This window comes from Ochotona princeps, chromosome 8, assembly GCF_030435755.1.
Source record: "Ochotona princeps isolate mOchPri1 chromosome 8, mOchPri1.hap1, whole genome shotgun sequence".
NCBI classification, from domain to species: domain Eukaryota; kingdom Metazoa; phylum Chordata; class Mammalia; order Lagomorpha; family Ochotonidae; genus Ochotona; species Ochotona princeps.
Window position 1 is genome coordinate 71,277,721 of NC_080839.1, and position 13,548 is coordinate 71,291,268.

General features: G+C 46.2%; 1 protein-coding gene across 1 annotated transcript in view; it reads right to left on the reverse strand.

Moving 5' to 3' along the window:
* KCNS3 (potassium voltage-gated channel modifier subfamily S member 3) overlaps positions 1–13,548 on the reverse strand; it is a 51,459-nt gene that overhangs the window by 23,315 nt on the left and 14,596 nt on the right. The gene's annotated exons all lie outside the window — the stretch shown is intronic.

The following is a 13,548-nucleotide window of genomic DNA, read 5'->3' on the forward strand; positions in this document are numbered from 1 at the left end:
TTCTTCCCGTGCAGTTTCTCATGTGAGTGCTAGTCTCCTAGCTAATTCATCAAGAATATACCTCATACAATTCTAAGTGAATCCATTAGAATCTGCTTCAAGACTAACTTCTGGGCAGTGGGACTTCAAAAGAATTAACAGCACTGCTATAATTTGAAATCACTAGATTTCGAGGGCTGGCCAAACTCAATGCTGCTTTATTTGCCTTTTATTATATTTCACAGATCAGAAATGACTACAGATGCTAACAAAATCCTGCGGCTAATGTGGGATGGGCATGTGGGCTTGTGGGGTAAGGGTTGTTCAACTCATTTCCAGAAAAAATAAAGACATATTTCAGTTTCTCTCTCTGAATAAACTAAAAAGGGCCAAACATGTTTCCAAATCTCAGACAGGTAAATCTTGCTTCATGTTGCTGTATTTCCAGACATTTGTAGTCACATCTAAGCATCCAACCAAGGATTTTCTTGTTTTCCACTCAGTATCAGGAACAAAAACGGAGAGTGAAGGAAGAATAAGAAAATATTGATTCTGAGCAAAAGACATGAAATAAGTGCTTCTGGCTATTTCAGTCATTAAACAAACATTCATCAGGGTTTAAGATCTTACAAACTGAGACTGGAATTATAAACCAGAGGCCGTCCTGCCCTCAGCCTATGCACCCAGACGCAGGCCCCAAACCAGATACCCAAGTGAACGTGTCGTAGCATTGTGCTTGGGCAACAGAGAGGAGGGAAACAGGAACACAGTTTACACGTAGCTGCAAACCAGAGGCAAGGAATCCTGCCACAGAAGCCAGCCTTGCTGAAAGGTAAATTTTACCTCCAACAGAGATAGCAACAAAGAAAACTCTGGAAGCCAAACAGGCAACTCCTTCCAAATGGAGCTTCTAAAATGCATCTCTCAGCAGAGGCAGCAGAGATATTTCAACACAGAGAAATCCTGAGTGTATCGACTCAGAGTTAAAGTCCTCTTACTTTGCCCTCAATACACTATTGGATCGGCATGAGATATTTGCATCCCAATGAGACAGCAATTCTGTTGTACTTTTTTTTAAAACTGTATTTTACTTTATTTGGAAGGCAGAGAGCATTTATCTACTGATTCACTGCCCTGGTGCTCAAAAACACAAGGGCTAACCCATGCAGAAGCTGGTTGCTGAGAAATTAATCTAAGTTTCTGGGTCACTTAACCTGCTGTCCCCAAGGCACACATTAGCTGGAACCTGGAATCTAGAGTTAATCTAGACTAGAGCCAGGGTGGGAGTGCAGACACTATCAGATGGGATGCAAACATCCCACCCAGCATCTTCACTGCCAAGCCGAGTGTTCGCTCTGATGCACTTTCTTATTGATGCACTGATTTCTTATTATTTGTTATTACTAGAACAATAGAGAAACTGAGATTTCCAACCACTGATTCATTCCCCAAATGTCAGAAAAAGCCAAGCCTCTTTAAAAAAGATAATGACACTTACACACAGTCTTCCTTCCCACGTCAGATGCTTTTCCAACTACAGCACATCTTACAGGAAGGTAAGACTAATTTGTCTTGGAGACAATTAATAACTGCAAACACCTCTGATATCACTAAATTCAACAGTTCCTAAGCCCCTCCTAGAGGTTTGTCACTAAGACTCACTACAGAAAGGTCAGGAGTAGTCCAGGGACTAGGAGAGGCCAGCCATGTGTGTCTTGTTCATAGAAACTGGTACCCAAGTAGCCTGCAGTCAACATCTGACGAATGAATGACACCCAAGCCATCTCTACCTCTCTCCATCTCCCCAAAAACTCACAAGTCCTCCTGTGTCTTGTCTCATTCTCTAACATCAGAATCCCCATTCAAGAACCGGAATTTGAGAAAAACATTAACAGAGGTCACTGGCTGAGTGCAAATTTATATAAATTCACATCCCTCTGAGAGCCTTCAAATTCTAAGCAGAAATTTCAATATAGACTGATAATTAGTATGTTCTGAATCACTTCAATAGGCACCTCCAAAGGACTGCTAACCTACTCTCCATTCTCAAGCACTGTGAGTGCGGAATATCATTACTTCCATTTTGTAGGTAAGCCATAGAGCCCCTGAGAAACTATTTGCCCAACATCCCACACCTAAAAAAACACTGTAGGATTCTGATTCAGGTAGGTCTGCATGGTTTCAATTAGTGTAGAAAACCAACCTCCCTCTGGTTGGGAAAGTCAAGAGAACACTATGCAGGTTGACTGAACACAAGTCAAACCAGGACATTTCAGGGCACAAAAACATACACAGCCAGGGCTGGCATTGTGGAGCGGCAGGTACAGCTGCTGCTGCCAACTCCAGCATTCCATATCGGTGCCAGTTTGTGTTCTGGCTCTTCCAATTCTAGTCCAGTTCCCTGCTAATGGCCTGAGACATGCACTGGAATGTCGGGGTCTTCCGTCCCGCAGAAGAATTCACCCAACACTCCAGGTTCTATATCTTGAGGCACTTTATTCTTCCAACCAGTCCGTTTCCCAGCCAGTCGACTCGACTTCTCCCTTTTCCTCCCGTTTGTCTCTGCTTCATTTCCCCAACCTCCTCGTCACCCCTAGTCTTCTGTCTGTCCGTCCGTCCGTCCGTCCGTCCCAGTCGTACTCTGTCCTCCGTCTCAGTCCGTCCGTCCGTCTCCGTCTCTGTCTTCCTGTCCTGTCCCCCTTTCTTCCTGAAACCCCCACCGCTAAATACAATCCTAGTCCAATCAGCTTAAAGGTCACCGATGCACGCGGCAGGCACGCCAATCATGGCTCTGATCACGCGTAGCACACGCGCTAAGCATGCAGCTACGGGCCAATCAGAAGGCACTTCCTGAAACCTGTGTACCACCACGCTCCGGAGGGAGGAGAGGTCTCAGCGCCATCTTAGGGCACACGTGCAGTGCTCCCGACACTGGAAGATGACTTTAGTATTTGGGCTCCTGTAGCCACGTGGGTGACCTGTGGGTGGGTGACCTGTGGGTGGGTGACCTCCTAGGTCCTGGCTTTGGCCTGCTCCAGGGCTATCATTATGACTATCTAGAGAATGAACCAATAGGTAAAAGAGTCTCTCTCTCTCTTTCTTTCTCTCTCTCTCTCTTTTTATCCCATGCCCTATTCCTCTCTCTTTCTATCTCCCCCTCTCTCACCCTGTTTACCTTTGACTTTCAAAATGAATAATTCTTGGGCCCGGCGGCATGGCCTAGCGGCTGAAGTCCTCGCCTTGAATGCCCCGGAATCCCATATGGGCGCCGGTTCTAATCCCGGCAGCTCCACTTCCCATCCAGCTCCCTGCTTGTGGCCTGGGAAAGCAGTCGAGGACGACCCAATGCATTGGGACACTGCACCCGCGTGGGAGACCCGGAAGAGGTTCCTGGTTCCCGGCTTCGGATCGGCGCACACCGGCCCGTTGCGGCTCACTTGGGGAGTGAAACATCGGATGGAAGATCTTCCTCTCTGTCTCTCCTCCTCTCTGTATATCCGGCTTTCCAATAATAATAAAATCTTTAAAAAAAAATGAATAATTCTTTAAAATATATATATATATATATCCAGCGTTTGACAGGTTTTCAAAAAATTCACATAAAATGTCTTATAAAATACATGTGACACAACGCCTTGTGCGGATTTACATTTATTGTACAGCATGCACATTACAAAAATGAATATTATGAAAAACTGTGTGTGGATATCAGAAATATTTGCACCAACACTAAAATGAGATTCTTTCCATGTACTTTTCGAAGTATCTTCCTGCTTAACCATCCTAACCTGCTGATCAGCGTTGATCTGTTCAAAAGAAGGCAGTATTGCTTTTGATGTCAGTTCATGGCTTCACTGAGGGATGCAGCCACATTGTGGCAGAAGAGACCAAGACACCAAGCACACTCAAGCATCACTCCGGTCTCTAGAATTCCACAGCAGCTCTCCTCATCATCCTGGCACTTCACTCTGACCTAGCTCTTTCTCCCAGTAAGCTGACTACGGCATTCCAAACTGCATAAAGTCACTGCCTCCACTACGGAAGGGGACATTCAGACAGCTGACCTCCAATATCAGAACAGTTCCTGGCCAGAAGCAAACGGAGAGCAGACAGTCCACAGGAGGGATAATGACTCTCCTCCCAGGACTCGGAATCCCAGAAATAGAGTTACCTCCAAACAGGAGAAAGCCAGTTCATGATTGATCCAAGCCGAAACACCAGGTAACTTGCACAGACTCCTGCCTGTCCCCTCCTAAGTTGTGTCTATATTCTTTTGTAACACAGCAATGTTGGTGTCACCCACTAGACTGTGAAAGCCTCCAATTAGAGACAGCATTCCAATAAATCTTCACATTAATTAGATAACACAGTGGCACATTTTTGGAACCAATTTCTCTCCCCTTATCCAACAAGACTAAGAGTAAATTCATGAAAAGAATCAACATGGGTACTGAAAGCAGAGGAAGCAGGAAAGTGTGAAAGACTGAACAGAGCTGGTTGCCAAGGCCCCTCCCAGCACCCACTCGGCACATCTAAGCAAGAGTGGAGATCTGTCAGGATCAGAGCCGGTGTCTGCCCTGGCAGTTACGATGCTTGCAACCCCATACCTCAGTACCTCACTTCAACACCTGGCTCCAGCTCCTGACTCCAGCTCCTGACTCCAGATCCTTGCTCATGCACATCCACAAAGGCACAGGTGCTGACCTTTGTCATTCTTTCCCTATCATTCACATGGGGAACCCGCACCGAGTTCCAGGCTTCTGACTAGCGTGCGCATTGGGGGAGTGAACCAAGGTAGACACTGCCTTGCTCCCCCCTCTCCTCTGCTCTCCTGTTCCCCCCGCTTCTCTGCAGTCTCTCATGTAAATTAACCAGAAAATAATTAAATAGGAAGAGCACAGAATCTTAGATATCTTTAAATATACACTGAAACTCCCTTTGTTCTAACTGCAGGCCTCCCCTAGGGCCTCTGAGGTATCTCATATTGATTCGGGCTCCCACGCATCTTGCCACAGGGTACACAGGAGCTGGGCAGACAGCATAAGCATGCTCTCCGTCCACTACTTACATTCGTGGAACTTCGTAAGGCAGGGAGAAGTTGATCACCTGTGACACCAAATGCAAGTCAAACTCCCAGAGTTGAACCAGCCTTCTGACAATAGGAAGGCTGAGTGACAGCCGAGTCTAATCTATAACAAGGTTACCAGGGAATGTTACCTTTGCCCATGCTCAGGACAGCCAGGGAGCTTTCCTGGAGACCTCCTGACCTTGCCAACATCCACGGCAGGGCTTCTGGGCATCGCTGGCATGGTGGGGCTGAGTAATCCTTTCTCATGAGGCAGTGCAGCATGCTCAGCAACACCACTGGCTTCCACCTTTCACATGGCAGCAGCAGGCCCTCTTTCCAACGCTGGAACAACCAGAGTCTCCACACGCTGCCAAGGGACCCTTGAAATGAAAAGGCAGCCCCAAATGATGGCCAGTGCTCTACAAGGAGAAGAAAAGGACCTCAGACACCTGCTTGGGAGCTGTGGCATCAGAAAGCCTAGAACAACAGATTGTACTACTCCATCATTCGCTGCCAAGGGCTGGGGATACTTTCCCTAAAAAGTGTGCTTTCAAATTTCAGTCTTACAGCCCAGTTCAATGGTTCAATGGCTAAATCCTAACCTTGAAAGCACCAGCACCCCATATAGGTGTCAGTTCATGTCATGGCTGTTCCACTTCCCACCCAGCTCCTGCTTGTGGCCTGGGAAAACAGTAGGGATTGGTCCACAGCCTTGGGACCCTGCACCCATGTGGGAGACCCAGAGCAAGCCGCTAACTCTTGGCTTCAGATTGGTTGAGCTCTGGCCGTTGTAGCATTTCGGGAGTGAACCAGTGGATGGAAGATCTTTCTCTCTCATTCTCTCCTTAAATCTGTTTCCAATAAAAATAAATAAATCTTTGAAATTCAGTCGTGGCATGTCTATAGTCAGAAATCAAAATTTTAAACATGAGAAAAGGCAAAAACAAGTTTAATGTTTGCTGAAATTCCAAGCATGCATCATTTGACTCTAAGAGAGTCCGTCTTAACCCTTCTAGCATTTTCAGTCTCATGTCTCAGAGTAACACGAGAGTACTTCACAGAGTTTGCAGAAGGACAAGGGCGTGTAACAGTTAAAAGAGCGGAGTCCCACATCGCCACACCTGGGTTCAAATCCTAGCTCTGTCACCTGACTGTGATTTCTAGGCAATGCAGTTCTGTATAGCAGCCATGATGGCTCAAGTGCTTAGGTCTCTGTCATTCGGCTGGAGATCAGGATTGTAGTTCCAGCTTTCGGCTCCGGACTTGGCCCTCTGGATATTTTGACAGTGATCCAGGGCAGGGGAGTATGCATATTCTCTCTCTCTCCCTCTCAAATACTTCTTTTTATTTCACAGGAAAAAATCTAACAATGGTTAGTTTGGTGTAAAAAAAAAAAAAACTGCAACCCGTGCATATTTTTTTCAAAATATATATGACTCCCGCTTATAAGACAATCCACATTTTTGCACCCAAAGAAAATTTTCTGAGAGCTATAATTCCAATACCTTCTGCAAAGTCCCCTCAAACACAGTTTCCAACATGAAGCCTGTCACAGCTTCCTGGAGGCTGTGTGGCTCATGATGAATACACTCACCCCAGACAAGGCTCTGATTGCACGAAACTCCCCAAGGCTCCCAGGAAGATGCAAATGCAAGGAAGCCTGTAGTCCTGCCACTATCCATCAATCACAGATCAATTTTCAATAAGATCTAAGAGTAATGCAATTATGGGAATAATAATGGGAGATGAAATTTGATCCTCCCTCTATGTTGCATAACTAATGAGAATTGGCATGCAGTGTTTAGTTGAAATAAAATTAAAATATCACAATCAGGCTCTGCCATAAGTGGATTTAGTATGCTAGGAAAAAAATTAGGCTGATATTTAAATCCCATAATCCAAAGCAATCAGAAGACTACATTTTTCAGTCAATTCAGACAGTGGATTGCCAAGAATACCTCTGAACCACTTATTTTTACCAAATTATAAATTTCAAGAAATACCTTAGGTTAACATGAGAAATCCTTGAAATAATACAATTTTTTAAAATTTTGATCTATCCCAAGAAGTAACGAAAACTTGTCAGGCTCTAATATAGTTAGGATTAAAACTAAACTTACAGAAGTTCTGGTTTTCAATGAAAAAAACAGTAAGTGCTTTCTAAATTACATTTGAAAGGTTACTATAAATGATATTTCTTTTGGGCCTGAGAATGAGTGAACGCAGAAATCCCAATGGCTTAATGCACAGATAACTAAACACCACCTTCCCCTCCTTGGGTTCTGTGTTTCTACACAACCTCCCCTGGGAGACAAAGCGAGGCAGCAGGGATGCTACCAAGTCACCTCCACCAAGGCAACGTACAGAAAGGATAGCAGAGGAAGCCAGGCCAGGAGCCACCAGGCAAAGGGTGTGCACCCTCCTAAGCACCACACAGCCCCTCACTCCAGCAGGTCACGGATCAACTGGACTCCACTGGCCCCAGGGAAGAACTGTCCTAGCTCCATCGACCTTGTCATCTCTTTGTGCTGGCCCAGGCTCCCAAGTAAGTAAACCAGCCAGCCTACCACGAAGGTAGAGATCCCAGCCCAGACTCAGTAGTCTCCATGTCATGAATGACTGGGGTATCAAACAGCCTCATGGACACACTACTCAAAGGAGAGACTGAAATCAAGCTCTTTGGAAGGCCTGGGGCAGAACCCTATCAGCAATGCCAACAGCGATGTGAACTGGCAAAAGCAAACCTTTCTGGAGGTGGCAGCGATGTGTAGGACAAGAATAAATCAGACAGGTGGTCAAATGTGTCAAAACCTAAATGCCCATCAGTAGGGGATGGTCAATAAGAATGCAGGTAGCATAGCCATGCAGTGCAACACTCTAAAGCCATTGAAAGTGTTGGGAGTGGCCAAGAGGTTAACATGTAAGTTGAGACTTTCACAGCCAACATCAGAGGAGCAGAGTTTGATGCCCAACTCTGGCTCTGGCCCCACTGCAGCCTCCTTCCAGAGCAGCCCCTAGAGGAAGCAAGAGACAACTCAGTGAATTGGGCTCAAGACCTGCATGGAGTTCCCAGCTTCCAGCTTCAGCCCAGCCCAGCCCAGTCCAATGGATGAGAGCTCTGTCCATCTGTCTGTCTCACTTCCTCTGTCTTTCAGTCTCTCCAACTTAAAAAAAAAACAAAAAACACAATGCAGAAATGAACCTAGTAACAGCTCCTATGTACTGAGCTGATTCTGCTCTAAGTGTCTCCATGTCTGAGGCCATTGAATCTTTCTGCCACTTGTAAGGTCGTGCTTCTATCGTATTCACTTCACAGATGGCAAGTGGAGATCTTAACTAACTCCCTAGAGTCAGTAGCTAGTAAGTGATGGCTGCATTATTTGAACAAACCCTGATGGTCTAAAGCCATTCTCTTAACTACTCTGTCCTAGTCCAGATTCGTGAAAGGTAGTCATAGCATGCTAAGTACAAAAGACTAGCTATCACAGGGCAGATGGCATGATCCTCTCACAGCATGTCTGGCCTCACACAGTGAAAAGAGAAATCTACAAGGATATACACCCAGTGTTAAGTGCATGCTCTCCTGATGACAGACTGGGAATCATGCTTACTTTCTGCTCTGTGCCTCTTGTCACTGGGTGATTTTCTTCGAATGGGTCAATACTATCAAATATTTATGAAAACAGCTATTGTGCCACTTAGAAAAATAAAATCATAAGCAGCCTTGGTTAATGTATGGGAAAGGAGTTTGAATATGGAATTTCAAATTCACAATCACTGAAATGAACAGATAGGGATGTAGCAGAATCAGCCAAGGCACTTCAGGGTCCTGCCTGGCTTCTGTCACTACCCCTTGCTGCTTACTGGAGACCCTATTCTGGAAGAGACAGAGAACAGAAGACAGTCAAGGCTTGCTGTCAGAGCTTCAGGACGGTAAACTCGTGATGAAATCACTGCAATACCACAAGGCAAAGTGCAGCGAGGTGTCACACACAATCAGGGAAGGCAGATCCCCTTGGGATGAGGAGGTGGAGCCGTGACATGATTACATGGTCTTGGAGCTGAGTCTCGTGGGACAAGTCACATGGGAACAGGTACAGGAGACAAGAAAGGGTAAGAAGGCTGTTTTCCCAAGGATTAGGAGGAACACACACAAGACAGAGGATGAGAAAAGGCACAGTGTGGCCAAAGGGCAGAAAGCAAGTGTTTGGCTGGGAAGTCACCGGCTGACCCAGAGATATTTATATAGATTCTTTCTTGCTAGAACAGATACAAAAGGATGCAGTCTGTACTGTCCGCATCTTTGTGAGCTAGGACAAGAGATGCCACCGGGGGCGGGGGAGGAAGGAGGATGGACCGCCTTCCTGTGGCCATAGAGAGACTCCCTGGGATGAAGAGGTGGATCCCAGGCCTCCTAAAATATTTATCCACAAGGAAACCGGGAAACATCAAAATCAGAGTCACTGCTGTTCCTAGAATGTCTAAAATAGCAGGTGCTGCCTGTGGGCACGCCAACCCACCAGGATTAGCAGGGATCTGAAACGGCCAGCAGAGAACTCCAGCAGAGCCCATGGAAATGCAGACAGGAACAGAAGCATTGACAACATTTCAGAAAGCCATCCCACTTCTCTTTGGCCTTCCATTATGCCTGTTCACCACTTAGCTGTCAGTGAGATGTCCAGAGGGAAAATTCAGGAGGACCTTGAGCTTCCATGAGAAAACTAAATCTCTAATTTTACCAACTTCAGCTAAATTCAGCAATTCCTTCCACCTCAGATGTGGACTTTGGGCCAGGGCAGTATGGCAGCACCTATGTATTCACACCCATAACATACCAGGAGTCACTGCCGATAACCTAAATACTGCTCATGTTCATGATGACCTTAGATTCACAGTTGTTATAGACCTCCTGTTAGATGTCATTTGATGGATTCCTAAGGAAGCACATCCCAGTATATGGCTAAATCATCATTTGGTTTCACTACCTTGATAACTGCATTTCAGTACACTCGTATTCCCTTTACATCCTGTCTGTGGCTTTGCATTTTGCCTTTCAGAAGGCTATTGTGACAAACAGTCCCCAGGCTTCCCCACGCTTCCCCAGGCTTCCAGAGAACTTTGAGGATTCCTGTAGTAAATCAAATTTTCCACCTCTGGGTTCAACCCTCCAGTGGCCTCCCACTTAAAGTCAAAGCCTTCCGCTTCACTTGTCTGATCTCACCCTGTCCTCCCCTGTCACTCCCATCTGGCATTCTGGTCTCCCCGTCAATCTTCAAATAACATCAGCGAAACACAGTCCTGTCCCAATGCCTTTGCACTGCTGATTTCCCTGCCTCCCTAGAATGTTCTATCCCCATGTGATTGCATGGCTTGGCTGCTTGCTTCCTTCACATTTTTACTTCCATAATGCCTTCTTGGTAGGAACTTGCTGAGTTAATCTGAAAACCCAATCACGGGCCCGGCGGCATGGCCTAGCGGCTAAAGTCCTTGCCTTGAACACACCGGGATCCCATATGGGCGCCGGTTCTAATCCCGGCAGCTCCACTTCCCATCCAGCCCCCTGCTTGTGGCCTGGGAAAGCAGTCGAGGACGGCCCAAAGCTTTGGGACCCTGCACCCGCGTGGGAGACCCGGAAGAGGTTCCTGGTCCTGGCATCGGATCGGCGCGACCCGCCCCTTTGCGGCTCACTTGGGGAGTGAAACATCGGATGGAAGATCTTCCTCTCTGTCTCTCCTCCTTTCTGTATATCCGGCTTTCCAATAATAATAAAATCTTTAAAAAAAAAAAAAAAAAAAAAACAATCACCTCCTCAAACTCCTGGCCCTTCCTGCTTTGACTCCTAGTTTTTGTCACTCCCTGGAATCTACAGATATTTATTTATCCTATGTGTTTGCCTGCTCCAATTGGAGCCCTATAAGTACAAGGAATTTTCTATTTTATACACTTCCATAGCTCAAGTGCCTAGAATCTCACCTGACACATAGTAAGTTCTTGACAACCTGGTGACTTTGCTCATAATTGATTGGCTGGCTTTGGTTCTGTACCTCCACTACAGCTACTCCCATTGCACGTCACATCACAAAATCTCTCGTGCCCATGCCATTAACTAAGGAAGAAAACAAAGCCCTCAGCAAATCTGCTTTTGAAATTGTGGTCACCGCAGAAGAAAACAAAGCTCACACATCAGGCACTACTGATGCAGATACATTTTTTCCTCAATAAAGAGAGTTTTTATCAATAACAAGATATGCAAATTTTAAGTCACACACATATATTATTACAGTAAGTGATGTCATAAAAAGATACAAAAAATAAACAAATTGTGGCTATGGCACAAAGCCCACAGAAGCACAGACAGCAATGAAGGGAAGGTGGCTGATAGAATCATCATGCCGCATGCATCTGGCCAAACCCAGAAAGACTGCACAGAGCCCACACAGGTTACACTGTGAAGGTGCCCACATGAAGGCACAGCTGCTTGCCATGGCAAACCAGCCACCATGCCTCTTCCACAGACAAGATCTACAGTCGTGGCTGTCCCCACAGACCTACACAAGCACCTCAACCCATTCACCACCCAGAGGGCTTTGTTTTATTCCAAATAACCACCTCTTTTCAGATCTGAATCCCAGACTGGACTCACTATATTTTTAAATCACTTGAGTCAAGAACAAACAAGATTATGTTATAGTCCACACTTCACATACAATCATCAAACCACCATGTATTAAAACATAGTCTCCCAACTTTTGCAACTCTGCTTCCTAACATTATTTTCACATTCCTCTTCTCATCTTCCTCGGCCAGCCTCACCCCAACACCCCTGTAAGTGTTTTAACCAAGGCACCTCCAGGTGACCAAACCCAGTCTGCCGGACTGATGACTCCCCAGGATCTGTCTGCCAACCACTCCTCACCCTGATTGTCTCCATCACCTGTCCAGGTGCTCTTGGCTTCCCATGAAGCTCTACTCCCCTTCCCAAGCCTGAGAGGTGGGGCCACAAAATAAAAATAACCAGCGAAGGCCTGAAATGCGAGAAGGAGGACACCTGGCCACTGTGGCAAGCCTGAATCATCAGCCCTGCCAAAAAGGGACATCAGCTGACTGCTGCACCTTACCTATAGGAGCAGATGGCCAAATCACCCAGTTTGTCACGAACACCCACAAATCCTTTTAAGGGAACTTCCCAAAGGTTGGCAACTACTGGCTTCTGTGTTTTAATACTACAAGCCAAACCAAAGAATTGCACAGTCTGGATGAATTTCCAGGCCTCCAGATTGCATCATCTCCCCATGGCTCCTCACCACCTCCGCCCCCCCCCCCCCCCCCGGGTTCCTCCTTGTATCTCTATTCTGCCTCCTAGCCGGTGTCATCTGACCCCAAGCCAAGCACAGAGCCAAGCTGCAGGTCTCCCTCATAGGGTCCGGAATCCTATAGCTGCCTCCTGGTCTTTACATATGAATGTTCTGCTGGGACCTTAAAATAAACACACCAACCCTTCCCTTCATCCTCTATTCCCATCGCACCTGCTTTTCAAGATCAGTCCAGATCTGCCTCCCTTCCCTCCCCTCATGAGCCCCGGCTGCCCAGCCAGCACTGAGAAGGGACAGAGATACATCCCAGCTTCTCTCAAATCCGTCTCCCTACACTTGGTCCTCTTGTCTCCACTTTAATTCAGACTCTCAGAATATCCTACCCTTTGACCACAACAGACTCCTAACCGCATCTCCACCTTAGGCCTCTTCCCACTCCCTATCCTCAAGTTCTCCTTCATATTAATTTAAAGTTATTTTTTAAATGCACGTCAGAGGTGTGCATTTGGCTTAATTAAGAGTTTTCCTGAAAACCAGCACTGCAGAGTAGCAAATAAAGCTATTGCCTGTGATAGCAGCATCCCATGTGGGCACTGGATCATGGCCCAACTGCTCCACTTCTGATCCAGCTTCCTGCTAATGGCCTGGGAAAAGCAGTAGAAAATAACCCAACTTTACCCACACAAGAGGCTTTGCTGGAGCTCCTGGCTGTGGCCTGGCTCAACCAGGTCATTGAAGCTATCTGAGGATGATCCATCTCTCTCAGCAACTCTGAGTTTCAAATAAATCAACAAATCTTTTTTTCTAAGAAGAAAGAAAGCTTAATATGCCTACATGTCAATCCCAGTGCCTGCAATCAACTCCAAACTCCATCCTTCATTCCTGCTAATGTGCACCCTGGGAGGCAGCAGACAGTGATTCAAGCAGCTGGGTCCTTGCCACCCTGCAGAAAACCTAGTTTGAGTTCCTGATGCCTGGTTCAGGGCCTCACCCAGTCCTAGCCACTAAGGAATTGAGAGAGTTCATCAGTTCATAGGAAAGCTCTTGCTTGCATTCTCTCTCTCTCCCTTTCAAATCAACAAAATCTATTGATTTGTACATTCATATGAAGTTTTGTTATACCCAGACACAGAAATATTGAAGCACTCCAGAAATTCCCTGGACCTTAAGGATGCACTCCAGATCCGG